We start from the raw sequence: 13,339 nt of genomic DNA, 5'->3' as shown, positions 1-13,339 counted from the left end.
AAGAACTCAAATTAGCTGTGTTTGTCAGAAAGGTATAACCGTAATATTACGGTACAGATATACCACAGAAACTATAACTCCATTTAACTTTAAAATAACACTGGTTAGTCTTCAATGTATAAATCGGCAGAAAGTTGATTTAGATTCCTGTCTCTTTAAGACCTCATTCACGGATCTAACTGCTATACAAGTGTTGTTTCTTAACTGTTTAGTATAAATCGACTGTTTACGTGAATACTTATGTATTTGGCCGTTTACACTCAATGAGGCACAACACAACTTCATTCTGTAGTCACGCGCTCTCAGATGCGCAAGTACTGAATTGAGCCGTTGAGTGTTTATATTGTAAGACTCAGAAGCACATGTAAACTAGGGCTGGTTTGAATACTATTTTTTGGGCTTCAAAGCTTTGGTAGTAATCAACATTGAAAATTCGAAGCTTCGGAGGAAGGGGCTGAACATATTTTTCTCTCTAATAAAGGCAGTTGTCTGTATGTCTGTTTGCATTTTTGCACGTCGAGAATATATTATAGAAAATATATTGAATGCTGTTTACTTGGCTGTTTGATCAAAGTGCGCTTCTGCGTAGCCATGCACATTTCTAACAAAAGTATGTTTTAATTGAAACCTTAATTGTCAATACACATTTTTCTTATATCATTTTTCACATACTTCTTGACTGAATAAAAACAGATTTTATTGACCATTTTCATTAGTAATTTTATTGACAAGATTAACCCTGACTAGCTTTTGGCTACTGAAGAATTGCTATTAACACCGTGTTATTTGACAGACATGCGTAAAAAGCTTGCTGTGCCTTCTCTGACCGGGCCTCCCGAGATCCTCGACCAGTATGGGGCCCATTGTAAATCGGGGTTAAACAGGGCTAACGATCAGAAAAAGGCATACCAGTGGAAAAGCCTGGCTAAATATAGATTTGGAGTCTGGAGTAAAAAAAAAATGGGCAGTGAAACTTGTCTTCCTGCCAGGGACCTGAACAGCAGTGAGGCCAGCCTCCCCTGTGGCTAGCAGGCTTATATTTTAAATGTGCTATAACGCATGGCTAGTTTGATATGCTGGCTTTTTTTTCTCCACAGTCCCTCAATATGCTCACCCATATGCTTCATTTTCACAGCCTAGATAGACTTGAAGTGGTTTTTGGGGGGTTTTTATGTCTGCGGCTTCAGGAATTTTTTTTCCCTGAACACTAGCCATGACAGGCAGACTTCCACATTTTGCTACACACCGAGGGTGGTTTCTGAAACATTCTTAGAGAATGGTGTAAAGGCCACAACAGGAAATGTTTAAAATTTCATTTTGTTATCTCCCACTGTTAGTCAGATCGGAGTGACAAACCCTGCGTCCAAGACCTCAATTCCAAGCCAAGTCTGATTTTGCTCTGCCGTCCACTCATGCTTACGTTATGCTATAACGTAACACTGTTACTTAACAGGCCAAAAACCACATCCCAGCCTTAGTGGATGTGTAACCTCGCAGTTGCACCCTCTTTATAAATAGTTAACACTGTTGGCATGGTGGTGGTGTTTACGATGGACAAAGTTTTCTTGTCGTTGTAAACATCCAGGTCTCATTTTTCAAGTTGGCAGCTCGACTGGCAAAAGGCTGAAGTGCAGGGAGCAGCGGTCATTTCCTGTAATGCTATCAGGAGGACTGCCGATGAAGTCGACCTGCATGCATGAATGACAAAACAAAAGCCGTTCATGGAAAATCAGATGCCGCAATGATTAAATAACACGGCAATAACGAAGCAGCAACAAAATTAGGCACGATGGAATGAGTCCTGACTGATAGGATATTGAATTTGTTTAATTTTTCTCTATTAAAGAGGAAAAAAGGGTTTACATAGTGTCATTGGCAGATTATTTTCTGCTTCTCTCTAAAGCAGCAGAGACGCTCTGCACACAGTATGAGTAGTATGTGCGTTAGTGTATATATATGTGTGTGTGTGTGTGTGTGTGTGTGTATATATGCGTGTAATTTTTATATATATATAGAATTTGAGAAACCATTGCTTTTATTCAGCAACTTTTTACATCAAACTTGACAGTAAAAAACATTTTTAATGTTATAAAAGATTTATAATTTAAATAAATGCTGTTGTTTTCAAATTTGAAAAAAAAGAATGCATTTCATCATCAATAAGGAATTTCAAATTCCCAAAATTTGAAAATTTTAATTGCTTTTTAGTATATCATTTTTTTATTTTTATGTCTATTTAAACAGTTATTTGTTGTAGTAATATTTAACAGTATTTCCTTTTTTGCTGTATTTTTGGTCAAATGCAGTCTTTGTGAGCATAAGAGACTTCTCAATGTATGCATATGTGTGTCTGTAGTTAAAAGTACTAAAGTATCTAAAATCTAGTTAAAATTCTAGTTAAAAGAACTATTGTTTATTTGTTTGAGTTTTAGATTGTGGGCACGATTCCTGCCTCATTCCAGACTAACACAGTCACTTCAATGGGTCCCTTTGTGGGCTCGTCTCATTTCGGTTGATGTCAGAGAAATCAGCTGCTTTGATATGTTGACTGGAATAATAAGGGGCTCTTGTGAACAGCCTGCACTATTTCAGACTAATCAATCAGGTTCTTTTCATCTATTTACATGTTCTGTTTATTTAGCATTTAGTAGTCCTCTGTGCAGCAAAGAACATAGATAAGATAGCATTTGGGTTTGTCTGGAAGTATCAAAATAGCTTGTAATGTACCAGTACTTTACAGTATGACTCTGATCTGTGTTGTTAGCATTCCTTTGGCGAGGTGTTTGCTGGCCGTGACGTCAGGTGCTTTTAGACAGTTGGATAGTTTGGTTAAGGCGCTGAAATGGTCGGTCGTGTTTGGTGCCAGGACTCTGAGAGAAAAACAACATCATGTGCTGTTGTTGACGCACAGCCCCAGTGCTACTAGATTCTCAGTTCTGACCTACTTTAAAGGGCAGCCCAATTTAAAGAGACTTCAGCTTCACGATCACTTATCTCAAGAGACCGCGATGAAAAATTCACTCATGAATCCTGCTGAAGGGGCCTTTGTGTGTTTTTGTGCATTTTAAATAAGGGGTATTGACTTCTACAGAGTGTGAAACGGCATGTCTCATTTCAATCTGAAGCGCTGATATGATGTCTAGCCAAGAGATACGCTTTACCACAGCGGTGCTTTATTTGCTGTGACGACATGAATGGAAGATTGGAGACGAGAGGGGAAAAGTTCTAGTGTTTCTACAGAAGCTACGAAACTCAAAATTGTCTTTGACAAAACTATTATGAGGAAACTGGCCATGAAGCTCCTGGGTCTCCTCAATCAGATCTCTATTGATGAATCCGTTAGACTTCCAGGACTCTCCTGCTCGACAATCAGTCTCAAAACATCACAGCTATTATTGGTTTACCGTTCACAGATACTATTATTGACCAGATCTGTGGCGTAGTTGTCACACAGCCTTCTGTAAACCGACCGAGCAGCTGACTGCATGTAAATCCAGATATAATAGCAGCAGCTCCCCTTTCCCTCTTGATTTCCTCTCATCCTTTTTAAGTCTTGTGTTACAGGGAAAATATGCAAACCATTTTGGAGAGAGAACAGCGAATTTGCTCGGTGGGAACACGGTGTTACTCCAGTGAACCAGGCCATAGAGTAAACACTTCCTCCTTTGAAGCCAGAAATAGTTTTGACAGAGCGAGAGAAAGGAATAGAGCAGCACGGCTTTGTTTTGGCACAGCGAGAAAGAGAAAAGAGTGTTTTTTTTTGGGTTCCCTAACCCCCCCCCCCGCCCCCCCCCCCCCCCCCCTTCACTTTCTCTCCCACATCTGAAAATGTCCCGAATAATGTGCCCAAAGGCTTCCACTTCTAAACCCCTCCACGAGCTTGTCACTCTCGCAAATGTGGTTGGTGCCACCGGTAAACACAGGTCATGTCATACCCCACTATTAACTCAATCACACCACTACTAGTAGAACGGCTTTTAGGCATTTAGTTAATTCTGACGTAATTAACCTGTCAGTGTGCATTAAAGTTGCACAAGCCAATTCATATGAATGTGAGCTAGTTTGGGCATCCTGTTCAATTTACACAAAGGCAATTTTGTTTACTATAGTGTGTCAGAGGTGACCAGAAGCATTACGTCTGAGAGAGAACACATGCCTTTGAGAATTTCCCAAACCCCCTGTGGAACACAAAATAATGTATGGTAACACTTTAGTATAGGGACCAATTCTCACTATGAACTAGATGCTTATTAGCATGCCTATTATTAACACATTGGCTGTTTATTACTTATAAATCACATATTCTACATGATTCTACATACCTAATCATAGCCAATACCTAAACTTACCAACTACCTTACTATTAATAAGTAGCAAACTAGAAGTTTGAGGCAAGAGTCATAGTTAATGGTTTGTTAATAGCGAGAATTGGACCTTAAAACAAAGTGTGACTGACGCCATTATCATGATGTCAGTGTTCGTAATAAAAAATAACAAAAAGAATAAAGAAATTGTAAAGTATTGGTACAATTTAAAATAACTGTTTTCTATTTGAATTATATTTTGAAATGTAATGTATTACATATTTTATTTTTTTCTTTAAAAAAAAATTGTAAAAATGTCAACATTTTGACTGCCAGTGTATATAGATAAAGTAATATATTATATAGACATTATAGAAATATCAATTTATAATACTTCTATAACTATGTAAACACAATTTATATAATTTATAATTTCTACATCTCTTTTAAATGGCACGGTTTTTTTTTTTAAACAGCAATATGGTCCATCCATAGTTGCATGTTGTCCCTGAAAGTCACCTTCAGGACAGGGCGCTAACAAGAAATACTCTCAAGGGCAAAGAGATGTTTTTCAGTGCTATTTGTTTATGCACCGGACAAAGAGCTCTTCGCTTGTATTGTGGCAGTGTTTGTAGGTGAAGGCTGATGGGGTTGGATCGCTCTCGGACTGCATGGCATCAGAAATGGTGTCCATGTGCCGTCAGCTGCAGCTGATTAAATGACTATTAGTTGTGCCAGACTCTATCCCCATATCTCATTCTACATCCATTACTGAGCAAGCTGTCCCACTCTCAAGCAGAGGACCCATCTGTCCGAGCCCCACTGACCGCCTGCACCCAGCTTGGTTACTGTAGGCCTTCATTATCCTCATTGCAGGTTGGCCGGACACTTGCTATTATTGCTGCATTTGAGACATGTCTGAATGATGTACGAACTAACTTGATTTCCCACTATTTTTAGTGACAGCACGAGAGTGGTAAGAGACATAAAGATAAAAAAAAATCACTAATTTGTAACTTACATCATAATTACAATTTCCTTGAGGAGCAGCTTCCCATGAGCATATGATATTCTTATAACTGTTGTCCCTTTCCTGCGTCATAAAAACAGTTGTTCCACATGCAGCTCTGCTCATTCTGTTATGAGCTTGCAGGGTGAATAACAGGTGACGCGGAGCAGACTTTAAACCCAAAATCATTTGACCCACATGTCAATTTAGCTTTTCAATCTCTATTCAGAGGGCTGTAAGATTTAAAGGAAAAGACTGAAAATGATTATCTGAATGTGTTATGTGGGATTTTGCCGGTCCAGCAGAGGAAGCGGCTTAGACCCTGTTTGACGCTTAAATCCTTTGAAGTGGTGCGTGTGTCCTTACACCAGGTCTTTTTATTTCCCCTCTCCTTTCCCCAAATACAGAGGGCACAAGTGCTTGGACTCTGTATCAGTGACCAAATTAAATGAAGCACAAAATGGCCTGGCCTCTCTCTTCTTTTTCACAACTAATTTTTTCCCTAGATAGAATCTAAATGAGTTTTCCAGTGGGTGAGATGCTCAGTTGGCTGATAGGTACCGTGTGAAGAAGTGCGGCCAACACCCAAAAGTAATCATCTGTTGGCAAGAATGTTTAGCCATAAGGCGATGTATAAATTCCCACAATGAGCTCCACTTTTATCAAATGACTCGGTGCGGAGTCCATGTAAGCGGTCCGCTTAGAAACTTTGATGAAGACCCACCGCAGTCGACGGGCTGCACCGTCCCAGCTTAGTAGGTACGGTGGGGGGAAACACGGTTTTGTAGCATCTCTGCGTGATGGCCACAGCGTGCATTGTTTCTCAGCAGAGATTTGACAGCAAATAGTGATGTCTAAATCCTTCTGGCACGGCGTTAGGGAAGAATCACGACTGGAGAGAGGCTTTGATGCACATTGTGAGGAGAGACTGCAGCCCATGTCCAAAAGAAAATAAAAGTTTTGTGTGGAGATTACAGACTCCTGTAGGCCCGCCGATTCAAATGCTGTATAGAAGCCAGCAGGAATCTCCCGAACTTGTTTGCCAAACTCGCCCGAGATGGGACGCCCCTGCCCACTACAATAAGACTGATCCTGTGTTAAACAAGCATTATCCGCTTCGGTTCTGATTGTGTTGTTTCTCAGTGCTAATAACCATAGGTAATGAAATGCTGAGGGAGAGGTAAGATATGAAAAGTAGGTGGAAAAAAAACTGAAGTACAGGAAAATCTGCTGCTGTGATTAAACAAAACAAAATGTAAACACAGACCATTTGTGATCGAGTTTCCCACCTTGAAGTATCTTTGTAATGGATTAATCCCCGTCCCACTAGTGGCCTGAATAGACAAGGATTCACTGGAGACGCAACAGAGCTACTCCACAATGAGCCAGTCTTCTTTTGTTCCTTCAGCTTTTCGAGTAAATACAACCCTCCAAACCCTGTAATTAGATTTGAGCTGTTTGCAGACATCCCAAAAGTGATCTGTACAAAGCATAAAAAAGTGTTCCCTTTAATTTACAGTGCAAATACTTTTCGATTAGCGATGGAGGATTTTGTGGTGTTTGTTCACTGGCCTAAGAGGAGATGGGGGAGTGAAGGGAGGTGGAAGACACTCTTCTGATACTTAATTGTGAACTCTGAGATTAGTGTGAACATTTCCAACCTTTCACCCCAAACAAAGGAGCGATCAGGTCTTGTTGCCTGGTGACACCGTCTTCACACTGGCCAATTTAACCGGTGAGCTGGTTCTCACTACCTATGCCTGTGCCACTGATGGAGCAGAGAGTGAACAGCTTTAGCTCTTCATCTTCATTTCGGAGCCAGATATAAATGCCTTCATATACCTGGCTAGAGTAAAGACCTTCGTATCTCTGCAGTTATAAATGGTGAATATTCACATTTTTATGTGTTTTCTATAGGTTGAAAGCTCCATTCCTTAATGTCATTTATTTATTTTTAGATTCTGAATGGCATATAAATATTCACATAACAGTGAGAATGCAAATGCTCAACAGTAAGGCTGTTTTTTCTACTACCAGTAGTTTTTTTAACCCTCCAAACATTTTCACGCTCTACCCCAGTTTTTTATTTCTAGCAATGTATTTTTACGTAATGTATTATACAATACTAAATATTTTCCATGTTTTTAATTCAATTATTTTCTTAGCATTTTTTTCTTTACAATTTTCTTTATGAAAAGACAAGCAGATTTATACATTTATAATGTAATTGACATCTATATTTAATCTATCACTCGCTGTTCCTTACAGTATATTTCTCATCTCTTTCAGCTATAATATAATGGATAAACACAGTAAATAAATAAAAATCATAATGTGATCCATTTTTTTTCCCATTGATTTTTAGTTTTTGTCCATGTTTACCCGAAATACCTTTATTATTAATAATGATACCACTGCAATGATGCTAGGTGGTTGCTAGGGTATTCTTGATGCTTGCTAGGTCAGGAGAGGCTCAAGACCATGATATTCTGTTTCCTACCTATATCTTTACAAGTATTTTCGATCTAAACAACTTAATTAATTTATTTGCATGTTAAATTGACCACTAGGAGAAAATTGTTAGTATAGTTCCTTATAAAACAATAGCATGCATACATGCATGCATGATAAAGCACTTATGCACCTAGGTTTAATAGAGGTTTAGGAGTTTGTTGAAATCCCTAACCCAAGTATGAGCATTAGGAATACAGTAGTGTTTGCTTGCCTTAGCACTAATTATATGTAAGCTCATCACCTTCCATTTCTCTCGTTCTCCTATGCCCAGTCTTCTAACTACTGCCTGTTCCCAAACAGAGTTGAGTTGTGAGCTCAGGTGGGAGCCATTACGCCATTGAGGCTTGCCCTTATCAGTTAATAGCAGGTTTCCAGAGACTAGGATTGTTTTGATAGATGACACCTGGTCACTCGCTCACAAGTCACACAAATGCTCGGCTAGATAAGATATCACTGAAAATACTCAACCATTGATTGCTCAGTCATAAAGGTTGGGTGTGCGGCGGTCCGAGTTAATATTTCCTCCTGTTCTTAAGACACGGGACCAAGAGCAGCATCGGGTTCAGATGCAGCCTTGAGCAAGTTTGGTGCGTTTGTGTTGAAAATGAATGGATTTTTCCTTTATTCACATCTGCGGGTGGAAGAATGCTCTTAATTCATTTTTTTTTAGGTGTCCTGCTGATATAATAAGATGTTTGGAAGTTTCTGTTTACTTGGGCTTTTTACACACACACACAACACGCACACAAAGAGAAGAATAAAGGAATGTCGTTAGGGTCTTTCATCCCCCCCATCTCCCTGTAGGAGTGGGTGTCTGTTTACAGTCCGGCTCAGAGGGCTGCCTGTGCGGCCCGGTGCTGACCACAGCTCCAGAATGTGATTGATTACGTGAGGTTTATGCCATTGAGAACCTTTCAACGGCTCCAGGGGTCACAAGGTCATCTCATCCGCAAATCTGCTTCCTTTTGTACAGTGAGACACACAAAACCTTTTTCTCCCTTCTCTATCCTGGGAAAATGGGGGAGGGGAATGTCAATTAAACGAGACTCTTCTTTTGCCCCGTTTCTTTCCCCATATGGCTTTCTTTAAAAGTCTCGGGCCAATAATTCACACGGCAGTTTCCTTTAAATCAGTTTGACAGAAAATTGAATGGATTTCAATTCTGGATTTAAGTAGTGGTGTTAAAAGCATTTTAATAGATACCTTCAGATAAGTGTGCTTATATTCAGAGCTGGCAGCAACAGGAAGCTAGATTAGAAATGATGCTCTTATAAGTAAATGTAAAATAGTAAATCTTGTTTAATTCCTCATCAGCATCAGATTTAACATGGTTTAAGAAGACCTTATTTCTAATCAATCTCTTGCATCCCAAATCTAGTTGGCTTTACATCAAACTATAAAACTTTAAAAGATAAATGCAGGGAGAAAGCTGCCGTTGGACACCCTGTGGTCAGTCAGTGCTCAAGAGAACGGTGTAATTTAGAAAATGTGCCAGTCCTTGGCCTTTAGGCTCAGGTCTTTGTGGTCATACGCCCTGGATTACACTTTAACCTCAGGGAGGGTCTCTCGGCGAGGTGAAAGGCCAGTGCTCTCGTTTGGAGGGAAAAGAAGAAAGTCTTCTCGCTCTCTCTCCTCAGAAATGCAATCTCTTCACACCCAGTGAGCTCAGTTAGGGATTTCACTGCTGATAAACATTCACCTGAGACCCTCAAGAGTCCCACCCTAAGTGCAAGGTCTTGTTTGCAATGTCTCTCTGTCGTAACAAACAGATTGTGGTGCGCATTCCTCATACAGATGCCGTTTCTAGCTTCTCTCGCAGGAGGTGGCGTTCCTTCTGAGATGTTTAAGTGTGTTTGTGTGTGTGTGTGTGTGTGAGGGCACCAGGGACTCGGACTTACCCCTCAGAAGAATGTGTGGCATACAGGCCGGTCTGGTTTATCCTGTGTTTGCTGTAATTTGCTGGGCTCAAGGACTATGAGATATATGGCCCTGAGAGAGGCCAGAGACTCCCAAAGCGCATGTCTGGTTTGTGGCAGGCGGAGGGAAGGCACTACGCTACGAACATTGAGAGTAAAAAAAAATAAAAATAATAGTCTACCTGATGTGTTTTTATTTAATCTACTCTGTGGTTTTAGTTGATATAAAAGATTATTAAACAATATTGGCTTAATATTATACTCTGTTTTCTTCATTTTTTAGAAGGGAAGCTATGTTCCAGCATCTGATTGAATGTAAAGGGTAAATTAATGTGAAACGAGTGAGAAACTCTCCATTTAATGAGCAGTTTTCATGTGTAGAATAGCACAACGCTCCTATGTTATCCATACACTCAGAGGTCATCTGAGGTCTGTCTACATCTTAACTCAAAGCTTGTGTGGCCACTGCCTGTGAGGACAGGTGGAGCTCCCCCTGCTGGACTTCTCACAGGTAGTGCACTTTACAGCACACTCAAACCTCTCTTAACCTGTTCTTACCACCTTCATCATCATTCGCTCAGTTTTCTTCTCAGATCTCATCCACAAAATCTCACATTTGTGCATTTGAAAATCTGTCTTTAATATATGAAGACCAGCAAAAAGTTATTACTTTATTTCAATACAGCATGTCACTAAAAGTGCTCTTCAGTTACATAGAAAGGTCTTTCAGATACTTCATGCCAATCCTACGTTCCGTCTGTTGGTTATGAAACATATCCGTTATATTTTTCCCACATGGCTCCAAACAAAGTGAATATAATTGAAACCAAGTCACCAACTTAAAATATGACAGATAAAGGTGCGCACTAGATATGTTGTGCGGCGCCAGTGATTTGATTTGATTTTGTCACTCTTGCTGTTTCTCTCTATATCTCTCTATATCTCTCATCTTTCTCTCTCTCTTTTTTCTCTCTCCTCGTTCACTGATTCATTCTCAGGTCGGCCGCGACACATGGATGCAGCACATTGTGAATTCACAGAATGACATTTGTGACCACGGGCTCTTTGAAAATATCGCTGTTCTAGTACCTGACGGCCTGTTAATATGATTCCAAAGCATATCCTTCACATAAAAGAAATCGAATGTAAGAGACAAATATAGAGCTAGACTTCTCTATGATTGAAAAGGAGAGACTGTATATAACTATACGTCTTGTTTAGAAGCAAGTGAAATGCCAGGAAGCTTGGTTTTTGCTGGTTTGCTTGTATGTGGTTGGAATAATAAGATATCACCTTAAGATCTCATTTGACGGCTCTCTGCACTTCTGTCCCATGACAAATGCTTTGATGATAATCAGGCGGCGGGACTGGAGGTCAGCCTGGATCTCATTGGGAGTGACCCGTGCTTGGTGAATCTATCAGTCAGAATAGTTCCTCACATCTTTGAAAGATGCAGAGCCGCCTTTTCTTTTTAAAAGCTCATTGCTGAAGAGATAGTGAATTAACAGGTGTTAACACACAGGATAAATGACAGGCTGATGAAAGCATCTCCTCCAGTATCAGATGTAAATTAATTAGATTCTATCTAAATTAAACACGCCACGAAATCATCATGGGGCCATGGGGCCTTTTTGAAAATTTGGTAAGCTCAAGTTTTTCAAACTGATAACGTGTCCTTATCTTCCTTTTATTTTTATTTTATTTTTATTTTTTTTTGCCATTTGAAGCACACAAAGCCCCTGACTCTATTCCCATGGACCCTTTAAGCATCTGTCTAATGCATCCTCTAATGCGCTCTCACAATGAAAACATCTTTTCGTTTATTGCCGTTTTTTGAAACCCTCCGTTTTCACCAAGGATTTTTACCTGGGAGTGTGGAGCGCGCGCCTGCCACGCTCTGAGGCTGCACAGCCAAATCAATTGACTTTCTAATGGAATTAAAAAGGGGGTTGAAGTGATCGAGGCAGACCTCTATATTAGCTGCTTCAAAAGCGTTTCCCCGAGGCCCCTCTTTTTTTTCCTCCCCAAGCGCTGATGCTGCTTGATCGACGCTCCGCTGATCTATAAATAAACTCTTTTCTTTCTTCACAGACTTTGCGGTTTACTGTTTGTCCTCAAGGTCAGGGTCAGGCTGTTCTGAAAAGACATGTTCCAGTGATCATTAGGAAAATAACCTGGTCCTAATTGAGATGGGCAAGAAAGCAACTCTGAATTTCTTTCCTGCACTTTTTTTTATTTTTATTTTTTGCACTGACTTGATAGAAGAACGACAAATCTAATTTGGGAATAAAGGATTTAGCACCTGTTTCTATTAAACTGTCAGTACATGTTTTTGCAATCAGATAAAAAACTATGGTACAGTATTCAAGTTCCTCCTATAACTGAAATGCTTACACTCTGTGAGCGCTACGTGTCCTTGATGCACTTGTTTTCCCCAGCGATCTTGAGACGTTTAGTCACAACATCATTTTACATTTCATTGTGTTGTTTTGTTTACGGTGCCGAGAGCTGGAGAAGACACTGTTGCACTAAAGCGCCACTGGCCTCCAATTTATGGAGCATGTTGATTGCCTTCCATTTTCTCATTTGAGTCTCCGTATGACAGAGAGAGCCTTCACGGTCGGTCGGCTAAGCATTCATTCTTAATGCTGAATTTAAAGCATGCAATCCCATAAAGAAGCCCAACAAAGCAAACTTATGCGCATCATCAGGAAGGTGATTTTGCCGGGCAACAGGCTTGGTTCATCGGCCCTCATTTCCTCTAAGAGCTACACAAAAGCCTACATTAAGCTGGAAAGAGGCATGCCAGTCCTATTATTCTTAATACCTTTATCTATATATGTTATTTGGCCATGCTTTTCCAAAAGTATTTAAATCTGTTTAACACTGGCACTTCTTCTTTTTTTTTTTTCTCATCTTTTTATTCACAAGCGGATCGTGGACCACCGGCCCTCTCGTAATGTTTTTGTAGCTGCTCGGCTTTAGAGTTCCATTCTCATTCCTGTCGTCTCAGAAAACAAAACAAACTCCTGTTCCTGTCAGCTGGGTCGGAGATAGAGGCAGCGGTGGGGTGGTAACAGTGAAGGGTGGTGGGGGTGCAACAGCTCGAGGCCTTTTGTCCGGCGGGAAAGACCATGTCAGCAGCCAGTGAGAAAAGGGGCTCTGGTCATTTGACCACAGTAAAAGAAAAAAAGTGTAAAGATTAGGGACGCAAGGGGTCGAGGTAAAAGCCTATGACTAATGTGGCTGGTCATTCACAGCTCTTGCCACATTGTTTGTCCACTGTCCAGATGGTCTCTGGGAATAAATCACAGCGAGAGAGGGAGCTCAGTGGATTGCTAGGCTGGACTTCCTGTCAGATTATCATGTAGTGAAGAAAGTCACTTGCCTTTTTATTTCTCCCGCTTTCTGATTTTTTAGATCAGCATTTAAGAAAAAAAGAAGGTACTTCATCAAAGCATTTTTTTTTTTTTTTTTTTTTTGTGGACCGTTTAATGTATTCTTATATGCTAATAGGCAAAGTTTTGAATGCAATTATGAGTGTATTTACATATGTGTATATGTGTACCGATCCCAAACTATTTTATATATATATA

The 13,339-nt window shown here is 40.1% G+C and overlaps 1 protein-coding gene across 4 annotated transcripts in view; it reads left to right on the top strand.

Annotated features, from left to right (window-relative positions):
- The window catches only part of LOC127941600 (zinc finger and BTB domain-containing protein 16-A), a 96,868-nt gene that overhangs the window by 63,323 nt on the left and 20,206 nt on the right, over positions 1-13,339 (top strand). The window lies entirely within an intron of this gene.

Source organism: Carassius gibelio, chromosome A21 (genome assembly GCF_023724105.1).
Source record: "Carassius gibelio isolate Cgi1373 ecotype wild population from Czech Republic chromosome A21, carGib1.2-hapl.c, whole genome shotgun sequence".
In the NCBI taxonomy this organism is placed as follows: domain Eukaryota; kingdom Metazoa; phylum Chordata; class Actinopteri; order Cypriniformes; family Cyprinidae; genus Carassius; species Carassius gibelio.
Note: the sequence above shows the minus strand (reverse complement) of the source record. Positions and strands in the feature narration are given on the sequence as shown.